The 15,557-nt window shown below is 40.6% G+C and overlaps 1 non-coding gene across 1 annotated transcript; it reads left to right on the plus strand.

Annotated features, from left to right (window-relative positions):
- The first annotated feature begins 1,819 nt into the window (after positions 1-1,819).
- LOC144455081 (U6 spliceosomal RNA) lies at positions 1,820-1,922 on the plus strand. Its single transcript, XR_013483744.1, has one exon. It is a non-coding gene; the product is annotated as a U6 spliceosomal RNA (small nuclear RNA).
- The last annotated feature ends 13,635 nt before the right edge of the window (positions 1,923-15,557 follow it).

Below are 15,557 nucleotides of genomic sequence, written 5' to 3' on the forward strand. Positions count from 1 at the left end.
ATCATCCTTTCCTGAACGCTCCTGCTCCTTTCCAGCTGTAGACTTGGGATCCTGTGCCCTGTCCTCAGAGAATCTGCGTATTCCCAGATAAGGGCCGTCAAATTCCTGGTGCCTCCTTAGAGAAGTCCCAGATCATGCATATTGTTTTTCTGAATCAAGAATGTTTCTTAAAAGAATCCCAGGCACTACTGGTGTTTGCACTCTGAACTTGTTGGGGGGAAACTATCTGATTGACTAAATTATAGGCTGTACACATTCAGATAGAAGAAAAGAACAAAACGTCTTCTTCTTTGGTCTCTAATTTGCTCCCAGAGGCACCAGGAATTTTTCCTTACTAGGCATTTTAAAGATTTCAAAGTTTAATTTTTTTTTTTTACTCTACGCTTCACCCCGTTTTCATAGGATTCTAGACTGAGAGCTGGAACGGACCTCAGAATTCCTCTAGTTCAACCCTTTCATTTTACAGAGGAGGAAATTAAGTCCCAGGGAGGGGAAGTGACCTGCCCATGGTCACACATGGGTCCATAGGTCAAGAGCTAGAAGGGACCTCAGAACATCTGGTCCAGGGGTGGGGAACCTGTGGCCTCGTGGTCCTCAAATGTGGCCTTTTGACTGAATCCAAAGGGCTGCACTTGAGGGCCTAGATCTAGTCCAACCTCTTTATCCTATACATGAGGGAACTAGGGAGATGAGTGACTTGCTCAAGGTCATATAAGTACTAAGCACTGGAGCAGAGATTTCCCATCAGAGCCTCTGACTCCAGAGGGAACACTCTGGTACTACCACCAGGAATTGCATCCCTAAATTTGAAGCCTTTCCCCACTCCCCCACTCCCTCCCTCCCATACCCAGCTAGGGCTACTATTTTGTTAATACTGGTTGGCTTCCCTTTTCTAGGTGAATCTGTGGAAAATAGGCTGATTGGAATCAATACTTAAGCAATGTATTGCCTGGATACTCTTCTGGCCCTGACCACAAATATTGCAAAATGGCAAGGCTTCAGTTGAGCTTGGATTTTGAACTTAGATGCCATCAGGTGGTAGGAGGAAGTCCTTAGGTCATCCCACCAGGCTCTTTGGACTCCATTATAATCCATGCAAGCCCTTCAACTTATTAGTGGGGTTTGTCCGAGCTCGTGTCCTATCCTTCCCTCATCCCCAAGACAATATTATCAGCGCTGGCCAGGCTCCAAGACCACCCAGTAGAAGTCATTATGTAGCAGATTCAGTACTGATGTCTGGAGTCCAGAAACAGGCAGTACAGGATGGAGGAGGAAGAGGAGGACAGGGAGGGAGAGGTGATCCTCAGCCCTTTGAGGGGTACAGAGTGAGCTCAAGGCAACATTATAAAACAACATCCTCCTTGCTACACCCTTCTTCTATGCAAAGGCTTGCTTGCCAGGGTCACACAGTCATTTTTAACTACGGAAGGTCAGGTCCTGCTCCCCTACCCTCCACCCCCACACCCTTCACCCCCACACCTCCCCCAAAGTGCTTAGATGATTCCAAATTCCTGACTTACCTCCTGGGTTTCTGAAGCATCCTCACTTCCGCCAGGGAAGTTTTCTTTCCTTGCCTCTTGATACTGAAATATGTCCCACTGAAGTGTGAGCGATGGCCCCCAAAGTCAGGGGCATTTGTATTTGGAAAATTAATTTGTTAAGGAGAGATGACAGGATAAATAGCCCAGTAACCTCATATGGCATAAGGACTAGCCATGAAGAGGAGCTGGCAACTGAAGATGACATAAACACAATCACAAAAAAAGGCTGTGGGTATTAGGTTCGTGAATGGGTAGAGAGACTAGGTACAGTGGAAAATATGCTAACATCAGCAGCACATATACTAAAATAGGAATACAGAGAAGATTAGCATGGCCTCTGCAAAGAATAACATACACATTTATGAAGTGTTCCATATTTTTAGTTGAAAATAAAAAAAAAAAGAAAAGAAAGTATCCAATCCCAAAACAAGGCTCAAGGAACAGATACATGTCAGGAAACAGGGCAAAATCCATTTCAGGGTATGGGTGCCCGGTAAATACCAAGGTATGGGGACCAGCAACATAATATGGTACTAATGCTGGTACATTCCATAACATGCAACTGGGAGCAGTTCTATAACAGCATTCTGGGAGTCCTCATGTAAATGGATAAAGAGACCATGGGTATGGGAATTAATAGCATAAATCTAGAGAGGGGCCACACACATAAAAGAGCAAAGTGACTAGGGATTTTAAGAGTGTATAGGGCCTAGGCACAAAACTGGGGTACAGAGACCAACCACATATAAGAATATGAGATATGGAAATCTCCCAGAATTCAGAGGTCAATAAAACAACAGGATTAGGGGACCAGCTACAGATGCAGAAGGCAACCACATTACAGGAGCAAGGAGGAGCCAGCTAAATTCAGCACCCAAGGACATCGTTGGGCGTAAGGAGCAAGTACATACCTGGACGTCAGCCACAGCCCATAGAAGAGAAGAATGATCCCTCATCCTCCAAAGCCAGTGACACTGGCCTACTTCCGGTTCCTCCCGACGTTCCTCCCAACTCTTTGCTGTTCCATTGGCAGTGCCCCGGGCCTGGGCCTAGATGCTTTCCCTCCTTATCTCTGCCTTCAGGCTTTCTTGAATTCTTTCCAGGCTCGGCTCCAAAGCCACCTTTGGGCAAGAGGCCATTCTCAGCCACCTTCACTCCTCCACTCCCCAGCGCTAACGTTTTCTCTTTATATTTCTGTACTTCCTCCAGTCACACTGTATATATCTTGTGTTTACCTAGTTATTTGCAAATTCTTTTGCTCATTAAAAGGAGAGCTCCCCCCATGGGGCATTGCCCACACCTGTGGGGAGTGTTTTTGCTTTTCTTCATAATCCCAACACTTAGCACAGTGTGTGGCGCATAGAGTCAACCATGTAACAGGGTACGTGAACCTGGTAGGCACCAGAGTACAGGAAACAATCACACAACAGCACACAGGGGTCAAGGACAGACAAGGGAATATAGGGACTATGGACATCAGAGGGTCCAGGGACAAGATATGTACCAGGATTTAGGGGCCAACCATATAATGGGGCATAGGGCCCTGGCATGTACTAGGCTATAGGGAAGAATCACATAACAAAATACAGGGATCGGGGCAGCTAGGTGGTGCAGTGGATAGAGCACCGGCCCTGGAGTCAGGAGAACCTGAGTTCAAATCCGGCCTCAGACACATAACACTTACTAGCTGTGTGACCCTGGGCAAGTCACTTAACCCTGATTGCCTCACTAAAAAGCAAAAAACAAAATACAGGGATCACGTAATAGTGACAACAACAACAACAACAATAATAATAGTAATAAGAAGCATTTACAAGGTTCTTTAAGGTTTGCAGAGCACTTTACAAGAACCCTATGTGGTAGGTCCTATTATGATGTCCACTTTACAGCTGGGGAAACTGAGGCTGATAGCAATGAAGTGACTCGTCCAAGATCACAGAGCTAGTAAATGTCTGAGGCAGGATTTGAATTCAGGTCATCCTGACTTCAAGTTTTATTCCCTATCCATTGTGCCACCTAGCTCTGTCAGACAAGGTCAATGAGGCAAAGACCAGATGCTTGAGATGGCTCAGGAACCAAGCATTCATCGAATATTTTAATATTTTTTCCCCAATTACATGTAAAACTAATTTTAACATTCTTTTTATTTTCAAATTTTGAGTTCCAAATTCTCTGTCCCTCCTTCTCCTTTCCCTCCCCGCTCATTGAGAAAGCAAGCAACTTGACATAGGTTATATGTGTATAGTCATGCAAAACATATTTCCATGTAAGCCATGCTGTGAAAGAAAATAGACAAACACCACCCCCCCCCTCCGAAAAATAAAGAAAGTAAAGAAAAAGTATCTTTGATCTGCATTCAGGCTCCACCTTTCTTTCTCTGATGCTGGATAGCACCTTTCATGAAGTCCTACAAAATTGTCTTGAATCATTGTATTGCTGAAAAATAGCTAAGTCATTCACAGTTGATCATTACGCAATATTGCTGTTACTATGGACAAAGTTCTCTCGATTGTTCTCACTTCACTTGTATCAGTTCAGATAAGTCTTCCCACATTTTTTCTGAAATTATCCCCTTCATCATTTGTTATAGTGTAATAGTATTCCATCACAATCCTAGGCCACAGTTTTTTCCAGCTATTCCCTAATCGATGGGCATCCTCTCAATTTCCAATTCTTTGCCACTACTAAAAGAGCTATTATAAATATTTTTGTACATATAGGTTCTTTTCCTTTTTATTTTTTAATCTCTTTGGGATACAGATCTAATAGTGGTATTGCTGGATCAAAGAGTATGCATGGTTTTATAGCCCTTTGGGCATGGTTCCAAATTGCTCTCCACAATGGTTGAATCAGTTCACAACTCCAATGACAGTACATTAGTATCTCAATTTTCCCACATCCCCTCCAACATTTGTCATTTTCCTTTTCTGATAGGTGAGGGGTGGTATCCCAGAGTTATTTTAATTTGCATTTCCCTAATTAATGTGATTTAGAGTATTTTTTCATATGACTATAGATAGCTTTAATTTCTTCATCTGAAAACTACCTGTTCATATCCTTTGGCCATTTATCAATTGGGGAATGACTCTTATTTTTATAAATTTGACTCACTTCTCTACATATTTGAGAAAAGAGGCTTTTTTCAGAGAAACTTACCGTAAAAAATTTTTTTTCACAGTTATGATTACTATGTATTCCCTTCCATCTTACTTTCCCCCTGTTTATTCTACTCTCTCTCTCCTTTGACTCTGTCCATTCTCAAAAGTGTTTTGCTTCTGACTACCACCTTCCTCAATCCACCCTCCCTTCTATCAGTACTCCCCTTCTCCCTTCCCCTCCTACTTTCCTGTAGGGTAAGATAGATTTCTATACCCTGCCGAGTGTGTATGTTATTCCCACTTTGAGCCAATTCCAGTGAGAGTAAGCTTTTGTACCTCCTTTTCAGTGTAGCCAATTCTGCTTTTTAAGGAGTTCTCTTCAGTGGATTTTTGTGCCTCTTTTATCATTTAGCCTAGTCTGTTTTTTAAGGTGTTATTTTCTTTGGTATTTTTTGTGCTTCCTTTACTAAGCTGCTGACTCTTTTTTTCCCCCTGATTTTCTTGTACCGCTCTCATTCCTTTTCCCAATGTTTCCTCTACCTCTCTTATTTGATTTTTAAAATCCTTTTTGAGCTCTTCTAGGAATTCTTTTTGGGCCTGAGACCAATTCACATTATTTTTTTTCTTTGAGGCTTTAGATGTAGTAGTTTTGACTTTGTGGTATTCTGAATTTGTGTTTTGATCTTCCCTCTCACCATAATAACTTTGTATGGTCAGGTTCTTTTTTTGTTGTTTGCTCATTTTCTAGCCTATTTCTTGACTTTTAAGTTTATGTTAAAGTTGGGCTCTGGTCCTGGAGTGGAGGGGGCACTGCTCTTCTTCAGGTTTTTTGTACAGCTGCTTTCAGAGCTAGTTCTGAGGGTCTATAAGTTGTCAGTTCTTCCAAGTTGGTATGATCTCTAAAGAGAGATGGGCTTACTACTCTAGTCTATGAACAGCCACAAGTATTCTTTTCCATTCTGAAACTGGGACCAGGTCCCCACTTCCCTGCAGCCACAAACTCTGGTGTTCTAGTGCTCTTCCTTGCCCTGGAACTACGGCCCAGAGGATCTGTGTATGAGCAATGCAAAGAGTCCTGCACCCAGTGCCAGCAAAGGGACCCCTGTACTCCTTCTGACTAGTTGTTAGATCCCCTTACCATCTGCGGGCTGAGAACTTAGGAAACCATTTGCTGATTCAGTTGCCCCAAGGCCTGTCTTACCAGGGCATTACATGTGCTGCACTGTGCTCCACTCTCACCCTGGTGCCACAGACCTTACTTGCCAACCTTATAAGTTGTCTTGGGCTGGAAAATTGTTTCAACCCATCCTTTTCTGGGTTCCGTCATTCCAGAATTCATTTTGAGACATTATTTAAAGTTGTTAGGGGGAAAATTTGAGAGCTCAGGTGAGTTCCCACCTTTTCTCTGCTATCTTGGCTCTACCCCTTGTTTGTTTTCAAAGAGGACCAATGATATCACAGGGTAATGTCTTGACTCATGTGTGAATTGAACTTAAGTGAGGCAGAGTTGTAAAATGTCGTCAGCCTCACTCTCTCCTTCAGAGTTACCAAAGTTCAGTAGCAGGGCAAAAGTCAAGGTGATTGGCAATGGCCCAGGGTGAAGTGGATGACTGTGGTGTCTTTGATGTCTGACCCAGCTGTAAGTGTTCCACAATGCCTGCTTCAGTCACCTTCATGAATGTTGGAACAACTTGTTCTCATCTGCTCATTCCTAACTCACCAACAGGTTTAAGGCCTGTAGATTACCCTCAACCTGGTTTAGCCTGTCTGCTGAGATGGTTTTACTGGGGTGTGGCTGCTACATGTGCTACAGCTTCTTGGAGCCAAAGGTGAGAATTAGGTGACCAGTTGGACACCAAAGGTAGATGAGCAGCCCTGAAAAGGGCTTGGCAAGACCTCACACCAGTGGTGCTAGTCCTCCTTGAACACCTCATAACCCCCCTCCCCAATTTTGAAATGCTTCATGAATTTCTGTGTCATCCTGATGGAAAGGTAAAGGATTCAGAGAGCAGAATGAAACATCTCTCAGTCTCTCTCTCTCTCTTTCTCTTTCTCTCCCCTCCTTCCCCTCTCTCTGTCTCTTGTACCTACATAAAAAAGAAAAAAATATATGTGTGTATTTATTTAGACATGACCATGGTAGTTTATTTTGTTTGACTATAGATGTTTGTACCAACGTTTGTTTTTCTTTTGTTCCTTTTTTGGGTGGAGAGGGGAAAGGAGAAAGGGTAGATTTTTGATGACTAAAAAGTAAAAGTAATAAAGACAAGGGGACTTCAGCATGTTTGTTGTATAAAGAAGGAGAAGCAAGAGGATAAATACTTTAGTGGAAAGAAGAAGGGATCTAAACTAATAGATCAGGTGTCCCTGACCTGGGGTCCAAAGACACTCCCTGCCAAGGACACCATAGATATATTTCATGGGATCTATGAACCTGGATGAGAAAAAATTCACTGTTATTTTCACCCCTTTTAAAGGGTCCTACTAAGTATAGGACTACACTTACATCGCAGGTCTCTTACACTTTTCAATGCATGTCTTTCAATGGAAACTTTCCATGCTTTGGGGTTGGAGTGGGGTGTGATGTTGCCAGAAAATATGAGGCAGTCCCATAGCACCAAAATATTCCCAGTACTACTTGGGAGGTGGGGGAAGGGGAAGGGGGAGCAACAAACTGGAGACAAAGTGGGTGCCCATCGGTTGGGGGTGGTGCTGAACAAACTGAAGTCTATGAACGCAATGGAATATTATTTTGCCGTAGGAAACAGTGCATATGAGGAATTCAGAGAAACCTGTGCTGACTTGTATGAACTGGTGAAGAGCGAAGCCAACAGAGGCAGGAGAACAAAATGCCCAATGCCCATGACCAGATAGACACAAACAGCTTTGAAGGACTTTAGAACTCAGCCTACTAGGGACTGCCCATCTCAGTTGTGGTGAAAACACACCTCTTTCCTCTCAGTTCATTTTATTCCTACAATGTACATTGCGACCCTTTCATGCCTACCCATCCTTTGCAGCAGGGATGATTCAGAGAATCAGAGAAGCTCTGATTGGTTTCATTGGAGCACCTCCCAGGGAGCTGAGCAAGAGCTCGGGTTTCTTGCTGTCCTAGAGACCTGAGCTTCACAGCCTTAGTCACTGGGACCCAATCAGGAGTTAGCTGCGTCATTCTAGCAAGCCCAGGAAGAAGTCAGAGCCCTTGTCCAGTTGCCTAGGAGATGCTCTAGTCCAGAGGCATGCCTATCTCTAAAGCTATTATTGAAGCCCAATTAGTTAAGTGATTTTTTTGGGGGGGAAAACCCCCATAGAGTAGGGCAGGTGCTTGGAGGTGAGGAGAAGTCCTAAGGGAGGTGAGGACAGAGGAAAGGGGCGGGGTAGGAGAGCACCAAAAATCAGAAACTGTGGATCTCAGTGTATTCTTTTAGGGGTTGGGAACTGAACTTAGGATATTGCATTTCAGAAAACATAATCCAGACCAAAAATACCTCTTCTTCTTCCTAAGAAAATAGCGTTTTAGGAAACTGATCAGAGCTGTGTTGTGCTAATAAGCTCAGTCAAAAAGTTGTGATGACCAGTCACAGGGTCACACTCTCCCCTATAGGGCACTTCTGGTTGGCATAAGAAATTCTCCCCATCAGCCTTCAGTTCTATTTGCTTGCACATAAAAAGTCAGCCTAAGGCCCTTTGATGGGCTATGGATTCAAGATCAGACATCACAGAATCCAAAAGCTTAGCACCAGAAGAGGAGATGCCCATGTTAATGTGAATGCCTATGCTAAGCCTCGGTAGGGGCCTGAGCTCCTTGCCTAGAGCAAAACCGCAGCCCAAGCCCACTTAGACACCTTTCAAGCCGAATTTCCCATCTGTCCCAAGCTCTAGCTGAGAAAAGCTGGCAGGCAGTGCATTCCAAAGTCACTCAGGGTTATGGTGACCTGTAAGCAGTGGCCACAGTGACCAGGCTGTGTAAATAGAAGAGCAAGCCTATACAGGGCCAAGGTACCTTTCTAGGGAGAAGTTCCAAAAGGCCAACCCATGCTTTTCATAAGTGATTTCCATAACTGTTCTTCCTAGCTTATGCACTGTTATTGGGCAGAAGTGTTTAATCAGTCAGAAAATAAACTTGGCTTGGAGGAGTAGAAAGAACATGGCATTTGGAGGAAGGAACACCGGAACTCAAATCCTGCTTCAGACACTTACTAACTATATGACCCTGGGCAAATCACTTAGCCTCTCTGCGCCTCAGTTTCCTTATCCGTAACACGGAGATAATAATAGCACCTACCTTCTGGGTTGTTGTGTTGTTATCTCAAATGAGATAACATATGAAAAGTTTTTGGAATCACTAAAGTGCTATATAAGTGTTAAATATTATTATGATTAAAGGCTTCACTAATAGGCTGAGCACATTTCAGGGCTGCAACCTTCCCCATTCTATTTGGCCTAAGTGTGATTTTTATTTTGTGTTGTTCTGACCTTGACAAACAACCTTGACAAAGAACATAAGCATTTCCATATACAAAGAAGAAGGGAAGAGAATACTACCTGAAACTACAAATCCCAATTGCATAGAGTTTGACATTTTTTGTTTTTCAAAAAGCATGTAAGAGGGAGTGTGGAAAGAGAGAATATGGAATCAGATGGTGGAGTGAAAGTTGACATTTCTGCCTAGCTCTCCCAATATACCTCCTCCACAACAACCTAGAAAACTCACCAGACCAAATTCTGACTTGGAAAACCAAGAAAAAGTCATAATGAGTCATTTTTTTTTCCAGCCCAGTACAGCTTAGGAAGACAGGCAGAGAGGTCTGTGGACAGCAGGGCAAGGGTTGGCCAGGAGTTCAGAAGAGTGCAGCAGTGGCCTGATGGAAGCATTCCAGTACTCAGGGATGGAGAAAGCACCAGTACAGGAAGCTCTAGGACAGAAAAAGAACCCAGGTGACCCCTGAACTAGCCCTGAAGCAAGAACGGGTACCATTTGGCAGCTCTGTTACCTATTACCTACTATGGGGTCATAGATCTAGGGTGGAGAGGCGTGGCTGTGATTGAGTGCAGGGGTCTTAGCTGAGTACAGAGAACAAAACAAATTCCGCAAACTTATCTGTGACTCTGAGCACAGGAGCAGAGCAGTGATTCAGTTCTAACCTTTAGCCCAGCACTTACTTGTATGCAGTGGAAAAACTAGGGCAGAAGATTAACACCAAAGGCTAGCTAGCAGATTAGTTACTCTGAACCTGCAGAACATTTCATTGGGCCAACAGCAACTGAGTCCAGCAGCAGTTGCCTGAAAATCAACCAAACAGACTAACAGATGCAAAACTGGATCAGGAATTTGCAGAGGTCAGACTAGAAGGTCAGCGAACAGATGTCTCCTCCAATCACACCGATTTGAAATAATATTTTATTTTTTCCCAATTACATGTGGAAAACAATTTTAAACATTAATTTAAAAAAAATTTGTGTTCTAAATTCTCTCCCTCCCTGAGATGGTAAGCAATTTTATATAGCTTATACATGATCGCACCAATTTAGAAGCATTGAAAACTCACAGGTCCCTAGAATGAGCTGTGAAAGCAACAAAAAGTTGTAAAAATGACAGAAACTCAGGCCAAACTTTCCATCCTTTCAACCACCCCCCCACCCCGACCCCTGAGAAGTGAGAAGTGCTCAACACTAGCATAAGGTTTGAAGTCAAGAAGTAGAGTGGAAGAATGCGCAAACAAAGAAAAGAACCTGACTATAAAAAGCTACTATGGTGACAGGGAACCTCAAGACACAAACTCAGAAGAAAAGAATGACTTGAAACATCTACAAGCAAATCTTCAAATAAAAATACATATTAGACACAAGCCCAATAAGAATTACTAGAAGAGTTAAAGCAAACATTAAAGAAAGATTTTTTTTTTTGGGAGGGAGCATATAGGTGGCATAGTAGATAGAGCTCCGGCCTTTGAGTCAGGAGGACCTGAGTTCAAATTTAGCCTCAGAGACTTGACACTTACTGTGTGACCCTGGGCAAGTCACATAACCCAGATTGCCTCACCAAAAAAAAAAAAAAGATTTTTTTTTCTTAAAAAAGAAAAATATTTAAAAACAAAAAAAGTGGTAGAGCTAAAAGTAGAAAAAATGGGAAAAGAAATAAGAATCAATCAAGAAAGTTCTGAAAAGAAAATTAACAGCTTGCTAAAAGAGGTTCACAATCTCAATAAAAAAAAAAACTTCTAAAAAATTAGAATTGGCCAAATGGAAACTAATGACTCCATGAGCCACTAAGAAAAATTAAAACAAAGTCAAAAGAGTAAAAAAGGAAGAGAATATGAAATATCTGATGGGAAAAAAATTGGAAACTATATTGAAGAAAGATAATTTAAGAATCATTGGTCTACGTGAATGCCAAGAACAAAAAGAAAAAGAGCCAAGAAATCATACTTCAATAAATTATAAAGGAAAACTGCCTAAATATCTTAAAACCAGAGAAATAAAAATTGAAAGGGTCCACCAGTCAATTCCTGAAAGAAATCCCAGAATAAAAACTCCCAGGAATATTATAGCCAAAATCCAGAGCTCCCAGCTCAAGGAGAAAATACTGAAAGCAGTCAGAAAGAATTCAAATATTGTGGATCCACAAAAAAGAGATCACACAGGATTTAGCAGCTACCACTATAAAGGAGTGGAGGGCTTAGAAAATGATATTCTGGAAGACAATGGATCTAGGATTACGACAACAACAAAATAACCTACCCAGAAAAACAGAATATAATGCAATAGTGGAAAAAGTGGATATTTAATGAAATAGAGGACTTTCAGGCATTCCTGACAAAACCACCAGAGATGAACAGAAAATCTGATACTTAAGACCCAAGAGAAGCATAAAAGGTAAATATAAGTAAGAAATAATAAGAGACTAAAAAAGATTAAGTTATTTACATTGTTATATGGGGGATATGATACAGATAACTCATTAGCACTTTATCATCAAGGATCTTAGAGACAGATTAGACAGATAGTCTAAGCGTGATTCTATTGTGTTTGGGCAATCTCAAAAGAAGAATGGAAGGGTCAGGAAGAGAAGTTCACTGGAAAAGGAAGAATGGGGAAAATTATCACGTAAATGAGGCACAGAAGGAAGAGTTTATATAATGGAAGGGGGATTGAGGGGGGAGTGAGAAACAAACTTCATTCTCCTCTGAACTAGTTCAAGGAGGGAAGAATGCAAATACACACACAACTGAGTACAGATATTCATCTTACCCAACAGGGAAATAGGATGGAAAGAGGTTAAGAGAAAAGGGGTGGTCACGTTTAACAGAAATGACAAGTGCTGGAAGGGAGGAGGGAAAATAGATACACTAATGAACTGTTGGTGGAGTTGTGGTGGTCCATCCATTCTGGAGAACAATTTGGAACTACTCTCAAAGGGCTATGAAACTGTGCATACAGTTTTACCTAGCAACACCACTACAACGTTTGTGCCCCAAAAAGATAAAAGAAAAAATACAAAGTACAAAATAGATAAATGAAAATATTAAGTAGTAAAAAGTACAAAAAATTTTAGCAGCTCTTTTTGTGGTGGCAAAGAATTGGAAATTGGGAGATGCTCATCAATTGGGGAATGGCTGAACAAGATGTGGCATATGATCGTGATGTTATAAGAAATGATGAGGGGGATGGTTTCAGAAAAACCTGTGAAGACCTATATGAACTGATGCAAAGTGAAATGAGCAGAACCATGAGGTCATTGTTCACAGTAACGGCAATGTTGTAATAATGATCAACTGTGAAAAGATTTAGCTGTTCTGATCAATACAGTGCTCCAAGACAACTCCAAAAGACTCATGATGAAAAAATGCTATCCACCTGCAGAGTGAAAAAGAATGAACTTTTGAGTGCAAATTGAAATGTAATTTTTTACTTGCTTCATTCTTCTTGCTTTTTTGTGATATGGCTGATACAGAAGTATGTCTTGCATGATGTCACATACATAATAGCTATCATATTGCTTGTCTTCTCAGTGGGTGGAAGAGGGGTGAGAGGAAGAAAGAGAATTTGGCTCTTAAGTTTTTTTTTTTTAAAGAATGTTAAAAATAAATGAATAATAAATTTAATTTTTAATAAAGAGAGAGAGGTTTGGGGAAGAATTAGAGGAAAGGTAGATTAACAGAGGCTATGGTAAAAAGCAAAAGAGACTTTTGAAGAAGGGACAGAGTAAATAAGAGAAGGATAAGTATAATAGACTAGGATAGGGAGAAATACATAGTTAGCAATAACCATGAATGTGAATGGGATGAAATGGCCACTAAAGTGATTTTCCTAAAGGTCAGGTCTGATCACATTGCTTGCCTACTTAATAAATTCCAGTGGCTCCTTATAATCTCTAGGATCAAATACAAAATGCTCTGTTTGGCATTCAAAGTACTTCCTAAACTAGCCTCTTTGTACCTTTCCAGTCTACTTACACCTTACTCCTTGCCACATATTCTAATCCAGTGACACTGTTCTTTTTGCTGTTCTAGGAACAAGACAATCCATCTTACGGATCCTGGCATTTTCTCTGTCTGCCCTCATCCCTGGAATACTCTCCCTCTTCAACTTCACCTACTGACTTCTCTTCCTCCCTTTAAGTCCCAACTAAAATATTATCTTTTACAGGAAGCCTTTCCCAACCCCTCTTAATTCTAGTGCCTTCTCTGTTAATTATTTCCTATTTATCCTACATATAGCTTGCTTTGTACATATTTGTTTGCATGCTATCTCATTTGATTATTTTTTTATTTAAAATTTTAATTTTCAGTTCCAAAGCTTCTTCTTCCCTATACTCCTTCCCCCACCTATTGAGAAGGCAAGAAATATGATGCCTATCATACATATGGAAATATGCAAAACATATTTCCCCATTAGCCATGTTGTGTGAAAAAGCAAGAAAAATAAAGAGAGAGAAGAAATATGCTTCAATTTGCACTCCCAGTTCTTCACTTCTAGAAGTAAATAGCATTTTTCATCATGAGTTCTTTAATTGTCAAGGATCATTGTACCAATCAAAGTTGCCAAGTCTTTCACAGTTGATCATCCTCACAATGTTGCTATTACTGTGTACCTTGTTCTCCTGATTCTGCTCACTTCATTTTGCATTCATTCATATGTCTTCCTAGGTTTTTCTGAAACCATTTCCTTAATTTCTTACAGCACAATAGTATTCCATCACAATCATATACCACAACTTGTTCAGCTGTTCCCCAATTGATAGGCATCCCCTCAATTTCCAATTCTTTGCCGCCACAAAAAAAAAAGCTGTTATAAATGCTTTTGTACATATAAGTCTTTTTCCTTTTTCTTTGATCTCTTTGGGTTATAACTCTACTAGTGTTATTGCCAGGTCAAAGAGTATGTACAATTTTATAGCCCCTTGATCATAGTTCCAAATTGTTCTCCAGAATGGTTGGAATAGTTTACAAATCCACCAACAGTTCATCAATGTACCTATTTTTCCACATCCCCTCTAGCATTTGTCATTTTCCTCTTCTGTAATGTTAGCCAATCTGATAGGTGTGAGGTGATACTCACAGTTGTTTTAATTTGCATTTCTCTAATCAATAGTGGTTTAGACAATTTTTTCATATGACTACATCTAGCTTTGATTTCTTCATTGAAAAACTGCCTGCTCATACCCTTTGACCATTTATCAATTGGAGAATGACTCATAGTCTCATAAATTTGACAATGTTCTCTGTATATGTATGATATGAGACCTTTATCCAAGAACTATCTATAAATTTTCTTCCTAATTTTCTGCTTTTTAATTTAATGTAATCAAAATTATCCACTTTACATCTCACAATGCTCTCCACCTCTTGTTTATTTATAAAAAATTTCTCCTATCCACAAGTCTGTTAGGTAACATGTTCCATGTTCTTCCAATTTACTTACGATATCTCCCTTTATATCTAGGTCATGTATCCATTTTTACTGAATCTTGGTAAATGGTGCAAATTATTGGTCTACATGCCCAATTTCTGCCAGACTGCTTTCTGGTTTTCCTAACAATTTTTACCAAATAGTGAATTTTTATACCACAAGCTTAAATCTTTACATTTGTCAAACACAGGGTTAATATAATAATTTACTATTTTGTATTATATGCCTACAACATTGCAATTATTGAGATAATAATGAATTTTAATAATTTCAGATAAAATTTAAAAGCAGTTACCTCAGTACCTGGCACATACTAAGTGCTATACAAATGTTAGCTGCTATTATTATTATAATTAATATATAAATTATTCTATGAGACTGAGATGAGGAAGGATTGAGTGTCAGGTCTGGTCAACCACTTGTGCAAAGGCTCCAAGATGGCAGATGCTATGTGCCTGAAGCAGTCTAAGTCTCAACTATCACAGCCCCCAAAGAGGATAGCATTGCCAGCCTGTCCTAGCAAGCCTTTTCCTTCTCTGGGCAGCCAGGTGGTACGGTGGACAGAGTACTCGGCACATAAGTATTTAATAAATGCTTGCTCCCTTCTCCCTTTTCCCTTCTTCACTCAGACAAGACACTCTATCTATATCGTCAGTATGGCACATTCCAACATTCTGAACTTTAAATGAGATAAATTCATCCTTTTCAGTTAGTATGACAGAATTGGGTCCCAGAGGTATGTCAAACAAGGAAATAGAGAAATAGCCACTTAGAACTGGACTTTGGGAAGTACTAGGAAGATGAAATAAAAGCAATTATTAGGAGCTATTTTGCTCAACTTTATGCCAATAAAACAGATAATCTAAATGAAATGGATACATCTTTACAAAAAGATAAATTGCCCAGATTAAGAGAACAGGAAATAGAATACTTGAATAATGCATCTTAGAAAAACGTGTTCTGTTACTCATTTGAACCTCAGACAGCTTCACTGACAGTCACAGCC

Source organism: Phascolarctos cinereus, unplaced genomic scaffold (assembly GCF_003287225.1).
Source record: "Phascolarctos cinereus isolate Bilbo 61053 unplaced genomic scaffold, phaCin_HiC Scaffold_8;HRSCAF=390, whole genome shotgun sequence".
NCBI lineage: Eukaryota > Metazoa > Chordata > Mammalia > Diprotodontia > Phascolarctidae > Phascolarctos > Phascolarctos cinereus.